This window comes from Bubalus bubalis, chromosome 10, assembly GCF_019923935.1.
Source record: "Bubalus bubalis isolate 160015118507 breed Murrah chromosome 10, NDDB_SH_1, whole genome shotgun sequence".
Lineage (NCBI taxonomy): Eukaryota > Metazoa > Chordata > Mammalia > Artiodactyla > Bovidae > Bubalus > Bubalus bubalis.
The window spans coordinates 27,467,313-27,481,065 of NC_059166.1; the positions used below are offsets into that span (position 1 = coordinate 27,467,313).

The following is a 13,753-nucleotide window of genomic DNA, read 5'->3' on the forward strand; positions in this document are numbered from 1 at the left end:
ACTTGTCTCTGTCTTTCTGTATAGTCAAAACTATGGTTTTTCTGGTAGTCATGTACAGATGTGAGAGTTGGACAGTAAAGAAGGCTGAGGGCCAAAGAATTGATGCTTTTGAACTTTGGTGCTGAAGAAGACTCTTGAGAGTCCATTGGACAGCAAGGAGATCAAACTAGTCAATCCTAAATTAAATAAATCCTGAATATTCACTGGAAGGACTGATGCTGAAGTTGAAGCGCCTATACTTTGGCCACCTGATGTGAAGACCCAACTCACTGGAAAAGACCCTGATGCTGAGAAAGACTGAAGAAAGGAGAAGGGGGCAACAGAAGATAAAATGGTTGGATGGCATCCCTGACTCAATGGACATGAGTTTGAGCAAGCTCTGGGAGATAGTAAAGGATGGGGAAGCCTAGCATGCTACAGTTCATGGGGTTGCAAAGAGTCAGATACAACTTAGCCCCTGAACAACAACTATGAGCCTAATTAGACTTTCCTTGGGAAGAACCAAACTCTAAGTCTCCTCTTCTTGAGATATGCTCCCAACTGTGAAAGTATTTGCTGGTACCACCTTATTCCATTCAGAGATCCTAACAGTGGTGTGACAGCCATTTTCTTCTTGACTTGGTCTTGCTGCGATGCCAAGTTTTAAGCAGCCTCTGTTTCTCAAAGGATTTCTCTATTGCTTCTCTGCTAGTTGAATGTGTGACTCAGTTACACCTCCACTCAGTTGCAGGGATCTGAGTTTTTTTGTTGTCTCTGAATGTCTTTTCATTTCTGCTTGCAAACCAGACAAATTTTTTCTTCTAAGTTCCTTTAATTCTGGTAGTACCTTGGCAAATGCAGCCAGTAATAACAGACTCATTATAATAAGTCATTTTCTACCTCTTTGCATAAAGTATAAGCTTATTAGTTATATAATATGCTCTTTAAGCTAGTCTAGAATATAGTTCTACAAAATTTTTTGGTGACATGGATTGCTAACAGTCCAAGTTCCCAATAACAATTTCATGCTGCTATAGTGGATGTTAATGCCACATAATTTGGAATATATTGATGCTGGTATGGCAGTACCCTATTCCTGGATCCAATATTTGTACCTACAAAACACTTAAGGAAAAAATATCAATTGAACTTATTCAAGAGAATAGAAAATTGGGAATTATTTCCAAGTTCTTCTATGAAGTCAACATAATCTTACCACCAAAGCCCAACAAAGACCTTACAAGAGAGGAATATTATAGGTTTATTATCGTAAACATAATCCTAAAATAAAAATCCTCATCAAAATATTAGAACACCAAACACACCAATATATGAAAAAGTTAACATATCACCACCAATTTGGACTGATTCTTGGAGCATAAATTTAGTTTGATATACAAAATCAATGTATTTATCATCGATAAAACAAAGGAGAAAATCATAAAAATCTCAGTAAATACAGAAAGTGCATTTTTTTCCAGCTGTTCCATGTGGCATGCAGGATCTTAGTTCCTCAACCAGGAATCGAAACTGTGCCCCTGCAGTGGAAGCACAGAGCCCGAACCAGTGAACCACCAGGGAACTCCTCCAAAAGTGCATTTGATAAGCTCCAACTCCCATTCTTAACAACAATAAAAGTCTTACCAATCTGGATGAACCTGGATGAAACTTTGGGTGTACTGGGATGGGGTAATTGTATTCTGCTTGTGAAAGGCATGTGAATCACGACCAGAGGGTGGGTCGTATATTGTCTGTAGCTATGGCCAAGAATAACTGCTCCCATCCCAGTTCTTCCATCAAGAAGTAGAGTCTTATTGACCTTCTTCCCCTTATATATGAATAAGCACTGCCTTATTTTAACCACTAGAATGTTGTGGAAGTGATGGTTAATGACTTCTGGCCCTAGGCCTTAAGACTTGCTTTCTCTTTTTGCACTCTTGAGATGTAGCTTCCATGTAAATAAGCTTAGGCTAGATTACTGAGTAAGGAAAGACCACATGAAAAGATAGAGGTTGAACCCAGCCCCCAGCTTTTCAGCCACCCAAGTCAGAGTACCCGGTGTGTAAATGAAGCCAACTCAGGCATTCCAGTTCCAATTGAGCTCCTAGGTAAATGCAACCATATGAATGACTCCAGCCTATAAAAGAAGTGGAGGACTTACCTGGTGGTACAGTAGATAAGAATCTGCCTGCCAGTGCAGAGGATATGGGTTCGATCCCTGGTCTGGGAACATTCTACACGCTGCAGAGCAACTAAGCCTGTGTGCCACAACTACTGAGCCCTCACTATAGAGCTCCAACTAGTGAAGCCTGCAAGCTCTAGGGCCCAGAAGCCACAACTACTGAGCCTGTGCTGCAACTACTGAAGCCTGTGCACCTAGAGTCTGTGCTCTGCAACAAGAGAAACCACCACAATGAGAAGCCCACACGCCACAATGAAGAGTAGCCTCACTTGCCGCAAATAGAGAAAGCCCAAGAGTAGCAATGAAGACCTAGTACAACCAAAAATAAATAATTAATCATGAAAAAGAGGAAGTGTACCTGCCCAGATGAATTGTGAACCCAGAGAATTGTGAAAGACAACGATTCCTGTTTCAAATTTGGGGATGCTTTGTTATCCAGCACAGACTGACAAAGCTGAGTGTTGGTGAACATCCAGAACTCTCATATACAGCTGGTGGAAGTGTAAATTAGTATAAGTGCTTTGAAAAACTGTTTGGCATTATTTCCTAAAGTTGAAAATATGGATACAGTTGACTCAACAGAAAAACATGCACATATAAACCAAATATATCCACAAGGGTATTCATAGCTGCATTGGATAGCTCCAAACTGGAAACAACCCAAGCATCCATCAGTAGTTGAATGGATAAATATATTGTCATATATTCATGCAATAAAATGCTATAGATCAATGAACAGACTGCTGCTACACACATCAATATGCACAAATCACACATCATAAGACATTAAAAAAAGGAAGCTGAGAACAAAATGATACATTTTGTAGTCTCATTTATACGAAGTTCTACACTGTAGTGTTCAAAGTCAGGATAGTGGTTATCTTTAGTGAGGACTTCCCTGGTGGCTCAAACAGTAAAGCATCTGTCTACAATGCGGGAGACCTGGGTTCGATTCCTGGGTTGGGAAGATCCCTTAGAGAAGAAAATGGCAATCCACTCTAGTACTATTGCCTAGAAAATCCCATGGACAGAGGAGCCTGGTAGGCTACAGTCCATGGGGTCGCAAAGAGTCGGACACGACTGAGCGACTTCACTTTCCTTTCCTTTTCCTTTAGTGAGGAAAGAGATGGGAATGACTAGAAGGGATATGAGAAGGGATTTTGGGGTGATGGTACTGATTGAAGAGTGGGACCCTAGGTGAATCCACTTCATAATTTATTGAGTATTTACCCTTAGGACTTACATATTTTTCTATCTTCTATTTCAATTAAGAAGTTTTAAAAGAATAATATCAAACACTACTAATTTCCTAGGAAAAAAATAAAAGTACAACTGTATAAAGAAAATTAGAAAACTTCACTGAAAAACAACTTTTAAAGAACTAAATAAATGGAGAGACATGTTTGATTCATGTATTAGAGATTCAGAAAAATGAAGAAACTAATTCACTCAAATTGATGATCTACAGATTCAATGGAATCTTAAAAAAAAAAAATCCCAAAGAGATATTGTGTGTATGTGTGTGTGTGTGTGTGTGTGTGTATAACTTGAAAAGCTGAGTCTAAAAATTCAAGGAAGTTTAAAAGACTAAAGTTGGGAATTCCCTGGCAGTCCAGTGGTTAGGACTCCACACTTTCACTGCTGTGGGCCTGGGTTTAATCCCTTTTTGGGGAACTAAGATCCCATAAGCTACGTGGCATGTCCAAAAAATAAAGGGCTAAAATAGTCCAAATAGTCTGGAAGAGCAAGAGAAGGAGATGTGTTTCTAGATATCAAGACTTATAATAGGGAGGGATAAATAGGGAGTTTGGGATTAACATACACACAATACTGTGTATAAAATACATACAGTATTTCTTATTGTATCTATGAACCTACTTAATAGCACAAGGAACTATATTCACTGTCTTGTAATAACCTATGGTGGGAAAGAACCTGAAAAAGAATGGTGGTGGTGGTGTCGTCGCTAAGTCGTGTCCAACTCTTGTGATCCCATGGACTGTATCCTGACAGGTTCCTCTGTCCATGGAATTTTCCAGGCAAGAACACTGGAGTGGGTTGCTATTTCCTCCTCCAGGGGCTCTCCCCAACCCAGAGATCAAACCTGGGTCTCCTGCATTGGAGGCAGATTATTTATCGACTGAGCCACAAGGGAAGCCCTTGTGGGGCTTTTTAAAAAATTAATTATAGTTGATGTACAAAGCTATGTTAGTTTCAGGTGTACAGCAAAGTTTTATATATATATATATATATATACACACACATACACATACTGTATCACAACTATGGGCTTCCCTGGTAGCTCAGATGGTAAAGAATCTGCCTGCAATGCAGGAGACTGCCTGCAACACAAGAGATGCAGGTTTGATCCCTGAGTCAGGAATATCCCTAGAGAAGGAAATGGCTAATGGCTATCCACTCCAGTAATCTTGCAGGGAAATCCCATGGACAGAGGAGCCTGGGAGCTACAGTCTATGGGGCTGCAAGAGTTGGACACAACTGAGTGACTAAATCACAATCACCACTACATCACAACTATATCTTATTTTTTTAAAAAAAGGATATATTGAATAGCATGGGGAATTACAGCCATTACCTTGTAATAACTTTAATTGAGTATAATCTGTAAAACTGTTGAATCACTATGCTATACACCTGAAATGAAAACATTGCAAATCAATTATACTTCAATAAAAAATTAATATAAAAAGACTTTATCATTTTGATATTTGGCAAAACTAATACAATTTTGTAAAGTTTAAAAATAAAATAAAATTAAAAAAAATAATAAAACATGTTAAGTACAAAAAAAAAAAAAAGCTGCAGTAATATCATAACATGGTATTAGCATGGGGACAGACAACTAATCACAGGAGCAGAAGAGAAAATCCAAAATAGCCTCATGTAAATCAGACACTTCTTAGATGACAAATCAAAGAGGAAGAGAGAGATTTTTTCATTTATAGGAAAATAGAATATCTATTTTAAAAAGAGAAAAGCAAGTGGACCCCTTTCTCATACCATACCACACGCACATCAGAATCTGGAGGCTTTTTATATATAAAATCAATTACATATGGTTTGTGAGTGCCCAGAAGACAAAATTAAGAACAATGGATGAGGTCAGAGGGATGGATTTTGGCTCAGTCTAAGTAGGAAAACAATCACTTCAGCAGCATTAGCTGTCCCGGGAGATTATGTCCATTACAGAAGGCATTAAAACACAAATTGGATGACTGCTTCTCAGTGAAATTATAGCTGAGGTTCAAGCATCAGAAATGTTTAAGTTTCTAAGCAACCTCTGTTGCTATAAATACCAAGAAGAGAGGGAACAATGTGAATTTCTTTAGCCTGGAGTAGCTGAGGAAAATTTTTTGGCAAGTCAGAAAAATCTGAAAATAAAACAAACACTGGTGGTGCCTCTACACTTATCACACTTCAGTCAGATAGAAGCATATTTTAAAAATGAGTATCTCAGAAAGGCATGCACCATACTAGGAAGGGCAGCATGACATGGTGAGCACCAAATTTGGACTCCTGCTCTGATCTCCCCCAAATTGAAGCTTTTAGAGGCTCCTCTGGTGGTCAAGTGGTTAAGACTCCTTGCTTCCCATTGAAGGGGGCATGGGTTTGATTCCTGGTCTGGTAACTAAGATCCCAAGTGCCATGTGAACACAGCCAAAAGGAAAAAAAAATTGAAGCTTCACAGGTAATTTCATTTCTGGGCCTCAGTCTCATGTGTGAAGCAAGGCAGTGATGTGTCTTGGCAAACAACACTACAACAATGTTCAGGAAAAAACCTCATGGCAATGTGGAAAATTAATACCTCCCTCTGAATCAACATTAAATGAAAACAAATCCTTAGTTTCATAAGATGCCCAGCTGTTGTTACGTGAAATGTCTCTAAGAGTCAACATAAGAGATTTTTATTTAGCAAGTCCTCAGAATTATTATCCTCTGTGGTAAGGGATTTGCTGAATTACAAAATGAGCGTAACATTGCAGAAAGAATAGTTACTATCTCTGCTGGTGGGCTTCAATATGTGGCTATAGTACATCATATGTATATATAAATACAGACTCAGATGCAAATTCCCACAGGATTATATTCATTCTCTTAGATTAATATTTTACTTCATTGACTAGTTATTTGAGGGAGAGACAGCATGCTGGCAATCACTACTTCTTTAAATGGAATGATTTCTTTTCACAGTCTAGCATTTAAAATCTCCCCAAGTAGTAGCTCCATAAGATATTAATAGGTATTTCCCAGAAAAAGAGGATATGTGGTTAATATGCCTGGAAATGATTGATGGAACAAAATTAAAATTGTTTTATTATTATTATTATTATTTTTGCAGGACGTTTTAGAAATTTAGTACGTTGATGTCCATTGTCTCCAGGAAAAGGATATAATATGTAGCATTTCCCTTGTTCGTTGTTATAGGAGCCTATCATGAAGAGTATTAGTTATCTGATGTGGGTAACATGGTGGGTATCTAGTGCTATGTAACAAATGGTCCCAATACTTAGTTGCATTAAAAAAACATTTATGGGACTTCCCTGGTAGGTCAGTGGCTAAGACTCTGAGCTCCCAAGGCAGACAGCCCAGGTTCGATCCCTGGTCAGGGAATTAGATCCCACAGGCCCCAACTAAGAATTCACATGTACCAACTAAGAATGTGCAAGCCACAACCAGAGTGAAGATCTTGGGTGCTGCAACTAAAACCCAGTGCAACCAAAAAATAAATAAATAAATTTTTTTTTTTTTAAAAAGCATTTATTCTGTCATAGTTTCCACGAGTCAGGGGTCAAGCATGGCTGGCTTAACTAGGTTCTCTGATTCAGGATCTCTCACAACCCAAGTGTCAGCAGGGGCTTTTGTCATCACAAAGCTGAACTGTGGAAGGAGCCACTTCCAAGCCCTGGTAGAGGGCTGTCAGCAAGATTCAGTTCCTCACAGACTGTTGGAACAAGAGTTCCTTGTAGGTTGGAGGCTCCCCTTCCAGCTGGGTTTTCCATAGCTTAGCTCACAAAATGGTAAGCAAGCTAGAGGGTAAGAGAGGGCAGGAAAGATGGAAGCCAGAGTCTGTGACAAAATCCCAGAACTAATCTGAGAAGTAATACACCATCACTTTTGATTAGTCAGAGCAGGGGTCAGTAAACATGGTCAGCAGGCCGTATTTGGCCTACAGCCTATTTTTGTAAATAGTTTTATTGGAAGACAGTTAATCACATTTATTTACATGTCAGCTCTGGCGGCTTTTGTAGTATAACAACAGAATTGAGTATTTGGGAAAGAAACCATGTGGCCCGCAGAGCTAAAAATATTTACTACCAGGCCCTTTACAGAAAAAGTTTAGCAACACCTGCATTAGAAACAATTCTAGCTCACACTTGAGGGGAGGAGTTTCACAAGGACAGGAATACCAGGAGGCTGGGGTTGTAGGGAGTCATTTTAGAAGCTGCCTATCACATAGTGCCTGCCAACAGGTAGAAAGTGTGAGTTGCTCAGTCATGTCCGACTTTTACAACCCCATGGACTGTAACCCACCAGGTTCTTCTGTCCATGGAATTCTCCAGGCAAGAATACTGGAGTGGGTTGCTCTTTCTGACTCCAGGGGATCTTCCCAACCCAGGGATCGAACCCAGTCTCTTATGTCTCCTGCATTGGCAAGCGGGCTCTTTACAACTAGCACCACCTGGGAAGCCTGCCAACCGTTAGGGACTTGATAAGTATTTGCTGAGTGAGTAAATGAGTAATTCTACCACATCTACCAATTTTCTAAAAGTTGCTAACCAAGAAAAAGCCCAATTCCTTCACTGATTATTAGCGTCTAACAATTGCATTCCAGCCCATCTTAGTTTGCCGATTCCTAGAATGTCGATGTTCACTCTTGTCATCTCCTGTTTGACCACTTCCAATTACCTTGACTCATGGACCTAACATTCCAGGTTCCTGTGCAATATTGCTCTTGACAGCATCGGACCTTGCTTCTATCACCAGTCACATCCACAACTGGGTGTTGTTTTTGCTTTGATTCAATCCCTTCATTCTTTCTGGAGTTATTTCTCCACTGTCCCCAGTAGCATACTGGGCACCTGGGGAGTTCATCTTTTAGTGTCCTATCTTTTTGCCTTTTCATACTGTTCATGGGGTTCTCAAGGCAAGAATACTGAAGTGGTTTGTCATTCCCTTCTCCAGTGAACCACATTCTGTCGGACCTCTCCACCATGACCCGTCCATCTTGGGTGGCACCACAAGGCATGGCTTAGTTTCATTTAGTTAGACAAGGCTGTGGTCTGTGTGATCAGATTGGCTAGTTGTCTGTGATTGTGTTTCAGTCTGTCTGCCCTCTGATGTGCTCTGTCAGTGCCTACCATCTTACTTGGGTTTCTCTTACCTTGGACATGGGGTATCACTTCACGCTGCTCCAGCAAAGTGCAGCCACTGCCCCTGACCTTGGGCACAGGGTAGCTCCTCTTGGAGGAATCCCTTAAAAGAAATGGAGTAGCCATCATAGTCAACAAAAGAGTCTGAGATGCAGTACTTGGATGCAATCTCAAAAATGACAGAATGATCTCTGTTTGTTCCAAGGCAAACCAATCAATATCATACTAATCCAAGTCTATGCCCTGACCAAAAACGCTGAAGAAGCTGAACAGTTCTATGAAGACCTACAAGACTTTCTAGAACTAATACCCAAAACAGATGTCCTTTTCATTATAGGGGACTGGAATGCAAAAGTAGGAAGTCAAGAAACACCTGGAGTAACAGGCAAATTTGGCCTTGGAGTACAGAATGAAGCAGGGCAAAGGCTAATAGAGTTTTGCCAAGAGAACGCATTGGTCATAGCAAACACCCTCTTCCAACAACACAAGAGAAGACTCTACACATGGACATCACCAGATGGCCGAAATCAGATTGATTATATTCTTTGCAGCCAAAGATGGAAAAGCTCTATACAGTCAGCAAATACAAGACCAGGAGCTGACTGTGGCTCAGATAATGAACTCCTTATTGCCAAATTCAGACCTAAATTGAAGAAAGTGGAGAAAACCACTAGACCATTCAGGTATGACCTAAATCAAATTCCTTATGATTATACAGTGGAAGTGAGAAATAGATTTAAGGGACTAGATCTGATAGACAGAGTGCCTAATGAACTATGGATGGAGGTTCGTGACATTGTACAGGAGACAGGAATCAAGACCATCCTCAAGAAAAAGAAATGCAAAAAAGCAAAATGGTTGTCTGAGGAGGCCTTACAAATAGCTGTGAAAAGAAGGGAAGTGAAAAGCAAAGGAGAAAAGGAAAGATATACCCATTTGAATGCAGAGTTCCAAAGAATAGCAAGGAGAGATAAGAAAGCCTTCCTCAGTGATCAATGGAAGAAATAGAGGAAAACAATAGAATGGGAAAGACTAGAGATCTCTTCAAGAATATCAGAGATACCAAGGAAACATTTCATGCAAAGATGGGCTCAATTAAGGACAGAAATGGTAGGGACTTAACAGAAGCAGAAGATATTAAGAAGAGGTGGCAAGAATACACAGAACTGTACAGAAAAGATCTTCACGACCCAGATAATCACGATGGTGTGATCACTCAACTAGAGCCAGACATCCTGGAATGTAAAGTCAAGTGGGCCTTAGGAAGCATCACTACGAACAAAGCTAGTGGAGGTGATGGAATTCCAGTTGAGCTATTTCAAATCCTGAAAGACAATGCTGTGAAAGTGCTGCACTTCAATATGCCAGCAAATTTGGAAAACTCAGCAGTGGCCACAGGACTGGAAAAGGTCAGGTTTCATTCCAATCCCAAAGAAAGGCAATGCCAAAGAATGCTCAAACTACCACACAATTGCACTCATCTCACATGCTAGCAAAGTAATGCTCAAAAATCTCCAAGCCAGGCTTCAGCAATACATGAACCGTGAACTTCCAGATGTTCAAGCTGGTTTTAGAAAAGGCAGAGGAACCAGAGATCAAATTGCCAACATCCGCTGGATCATAGAAAAAGCAAGAGAGTTCCAGAAAAACATCTATTTCTGCTTTATTGACTATGCCAAAGCCTTTGACTGTGTGGATCACAATAAAACTGTGGAAGATTCTGAAAGAGATGGGAATACCAGACCACCTGACCTGCCTCTTGAGAAATCTGTATGCAGGTCAGGAAGCAACAGTTAGAACTGGACATGGAACAACAAAGTGGTTCCAGATAGGAAAAGGAGTACATCAAGGCTGTATATTGTCACCCTGCTTATTTAACTTATATGCAGAGTACATCATGAGAAATGCTGGGCTGGAGGAAGCACAAACTGGAATCAAGATTGCCAGGAGAAATATCAATAACCTCAGATATGCAGACACCACCACCCTTATGGCAGAAAGTGAAAAAGAACTAAAGAGCCTCTTGATAAAAGTGAAAAAGGAGAGCAAAAAAGTTGGCTTAAAGCTCAACATTCAGAAAACGAAGATCATGGCATCCAGTCCCATCACTTCATGGGAAATAGACGGGGAAACAGTGGAAACAGTGGCTGACTTTATTTTTCTGGGCTCCAAAATCACTGCAAATGGTGATTGCAGCCATGAAATTAAAAGACGCTTACTTCTTGGAATGAAAGTTATGACCAACCTAGACAGCATATTGAAAAGCAGAGACATTGTCAACAAAGGTCCGTCTAGTCAAGGCTATGGTTTTTCTAGTAGTCATGTATGGATGTGAGAGTTGGACCATAAAGAAAGCTGAGCACCGAAGAATTGATGCTTTTGAACTGTGGTGCTGGAGAAGACTCTTGAGAGTCCCTTGGACTGCAAGGAGATCCAACCAGTCCATCCTAAAGGAAATCAGTTCTGAATATTCATTGGAAGGACTCTGAAGCTGAAACTCCAATACTTTGGCCACCTGATGCGAAGAGCTGACTCATTTGAAAAGACCCTGATGCTGGGAAAGATTGAGGGCTGGAGAAGGGGACGACAGAGGATGAGATGCCTGGATGGCATCACCGACTCGATGGACATGGGTCCGGGAGTTGGTGATGGACAGGGAGGCCTGGCGTGCTGTGATTCATGGGGTCGCAAAGAGTCTGACAGGACTGAGTGACTGAACTGAGTCTGTAGCTCTTCTTGTGTGTAACTGGATCCAACAAACATAAGTAACAAAATCAAAGTGGGGAGGGGAACATATCATAAATACTGTATTTACTATCCTTTTTTTGAACAGCTACTCTGACTGGCACGGTGCTAGTCACTCTTTCCTATACCTAAGCTCATATATTTCTCATATTCACCTTGAGAGTTTGATTACAGACAAGAAGAACAGGGTAAAGAAAATCATCTATGGACACACAGGCAGTAATTGGCTATCAAATTTAAAGATTATACTGGATTTTTCCTAATATGTGAGTGTAACTTTAATTTGATATATGACCACTATGGGTTAATTTGGAAACATACTTTCTATTCCATGACTGACTATTCTTTATAACTGACATATCAATTAGAAACTTAGCAATTGACACTGGTACCTCCATGCTTAGTGAAAGAAAAGGGGGTGATTCGTATGATAATCAAAGCCAGACTAAAGGGTGAGAGAGCTGGACAATCGCCAGTCCATACAGAGAGCTATAAATCATCACTGGGATAAATCAGAACCATGTTGTCCTTAACTGTTTCCACAGGTGACTGGTTACACAGTTGGAGGAATGTAAATTACTCTGGTTCTGCTCCACAGGACAAGACACTGACTTGCAGTGGAAACTGGAAACAAAACATTGTTCCCTGGCACAGAGGTACCTACATTTGAGTACTTTGTGAATTCACACTGCAAGTTGTACAATGACTCATTTATTATCTAAATTTTGATTCTTTAAATATACCTCCTCTTGGGTTGTATGGTTCTAAAGACTGCAAAAAGAACAGGTGTAGAGAAAGAGTGTGATTCATGAAAAAATAGAAATGAAAGATAATTCTAGTTAAATGTCCAATATGCAGGGCATGTAAAAACAAGACACTTGAATGTCAACTTGTATATAATTTTTATTAAATGCACAAATAAATGATGAAAATAACAGCATGTTTTGAGGAAATCTGCCCTATTAATAGCATAGAAGGGGATAGGAAATACCACACTTGTGAGCCAAAACTGCTGCTGCTCAGTGGCTTCAGTGGTGTCCTACGCTTTTCAACCCTATAGACTGTAGCCTGCCAGGCTCCTCTGTCCATGGGATCCTCCAGCAAGAATACTGGAGTGGGTTGCCATGGACTCCCCTCCAGGGGATCTTCCCAACTCAGGGATTAAACCCATGTCTCTTGAGTTGCAGGCAGATTCTTTACCCCTGAGCCACCGGGGAAACCCATGAGCCAAAACCGGACATATCCAAATGATGAAGTTGCTCACTGATAGAGAAGTTTACAGTTATAAACATTAAAATTATAACAAGAAGCCACTGTACTACTTAAATTCATTTGAGAAAAACAACCAATTATTGTTGTTCTAAAACGTTCACGTCTCAAGCCTTACTTTCTTTCATGGAAATAATGGTTTTTGGAGCACGATTTTTGAGGTTTTTATGGTGCACAAAGGTCAAGATAGGCTTGAAAACAATTACACGGGTTGAGCTGCACTTGAATACAAGCGATGTCTGGATATTCTGTTCTGATATATGGCAAGATTTATTAATAAGTAGAGCATAAATACTTTTAAAAGGATAAATATAAGTACCATGATTTGATCCTACTGACCTATTTACGAATATAATCTTGTTCATCAAATCTTAGCATATTAACTTTTCAGAGCTATGCAGTTCTAACCATGAACTGTACTCGCAGGTTCTTTGTATTTCTCCTTTGCTACCCCACGCCCACCCCTTCCACTTTCCACATTTCTGACTCCGCGGGAGGAAGTGGGCGAGACCTAGCCAACGAAGGGTGGGAGTCGTTGTGAGTTCAGAATCCTACGAAAATCAGTGTTTTCCAAAGTGCTAAAGAACGTGACTTCATCTCTACCCCAAATGCGTGCTCTGCAGAAGCTAATTTACTGGCAACCGCCCAGTTCAAACCTGACTCTAGGCAGGGATAGTTTCATTCCTCCCAAGCGCCACTTCTGGGAGCTGGTTCCCCAAGGCCACGGAAGGGGAGCCCAGAGAGGGCGCAGCTTAGGGTCTTCCCGAGGCTGCATCGGGAACTAAACCGCCCAGGCGCTGAACCCCGACGACCCCAAGCAAAAGCTATGCGGCCCGGAAGGCAAGGGCTTTACCTCCAGGCGATGAAAGACCCGGCTCCTGGCGGTTGCCTCCTCTTTGGATCGCGAGGAGGGGCGAGAGCAGGACTCTGGCCGCAGCCCGGGGAAGGGGCGGGGTCGGCAGCGCGCCGTTTCCATAGAGTCCCGACAACACGGCCCCGCCCTGTCCCGCAGGCTGCTCTGCAGCACCAGCATCGGGACCGGGTGGCCAGCTGTCCCAGCTGGGGGACGAGAAGCCGGCGGACAACACCCCCATCATCAGGGCTGCACCGGATTCTGGCCAGGTCGACGATCCTGCTCCTTTGTCACTCTCCAGGGAGTTTGTGACAGGATCCCAGGAGTCGCTAT

General features: G+C 41.2%; 1 protein-coding gene and 1 long non-coding RNA gene across 5 annotated transcripts in view; one reads left to right on the forward strand and one right to left on the reverse strand.

Moving 5' to 3' along the window:
* The window catches only part of ECT2L (epithelial cell transforming 2 like), a 74,655-nt gene extending 66,029 nt beyond the window's left edge, over positions 1 to 8,626 (reverse strand). For all 3 annotated transcript variants that reach the window (XM_025295008.3, XM_044924169.2, XM_044924168.2), the window contains exon 1: positions 8,565 to 8,626. The gene's annotated coding sequence lies outside the window, so the exon portion shown is untranslated. The remainder of the gene's footprint in view (positions 1 to 8,564) is intronic.
* LOC123327668 overlaps positions 1 to 13,753 on the forward strand; it is a 50,165-nt gene that overhangs the window by 35,112 nt on the left and 1,300 nt on the right. For both annotated transcript variants that reach the window (XR_006542307.2, XR_006542306.2), the window contains exon 3: positions 11,844 to 11,954. This is a non-coding gene — a long non-coding RNA (uncharacterized LOC123327668). The remainder of the gene's footprint in view (positions 1 to 11,843; positions 11,955 to 13,753) is intronic.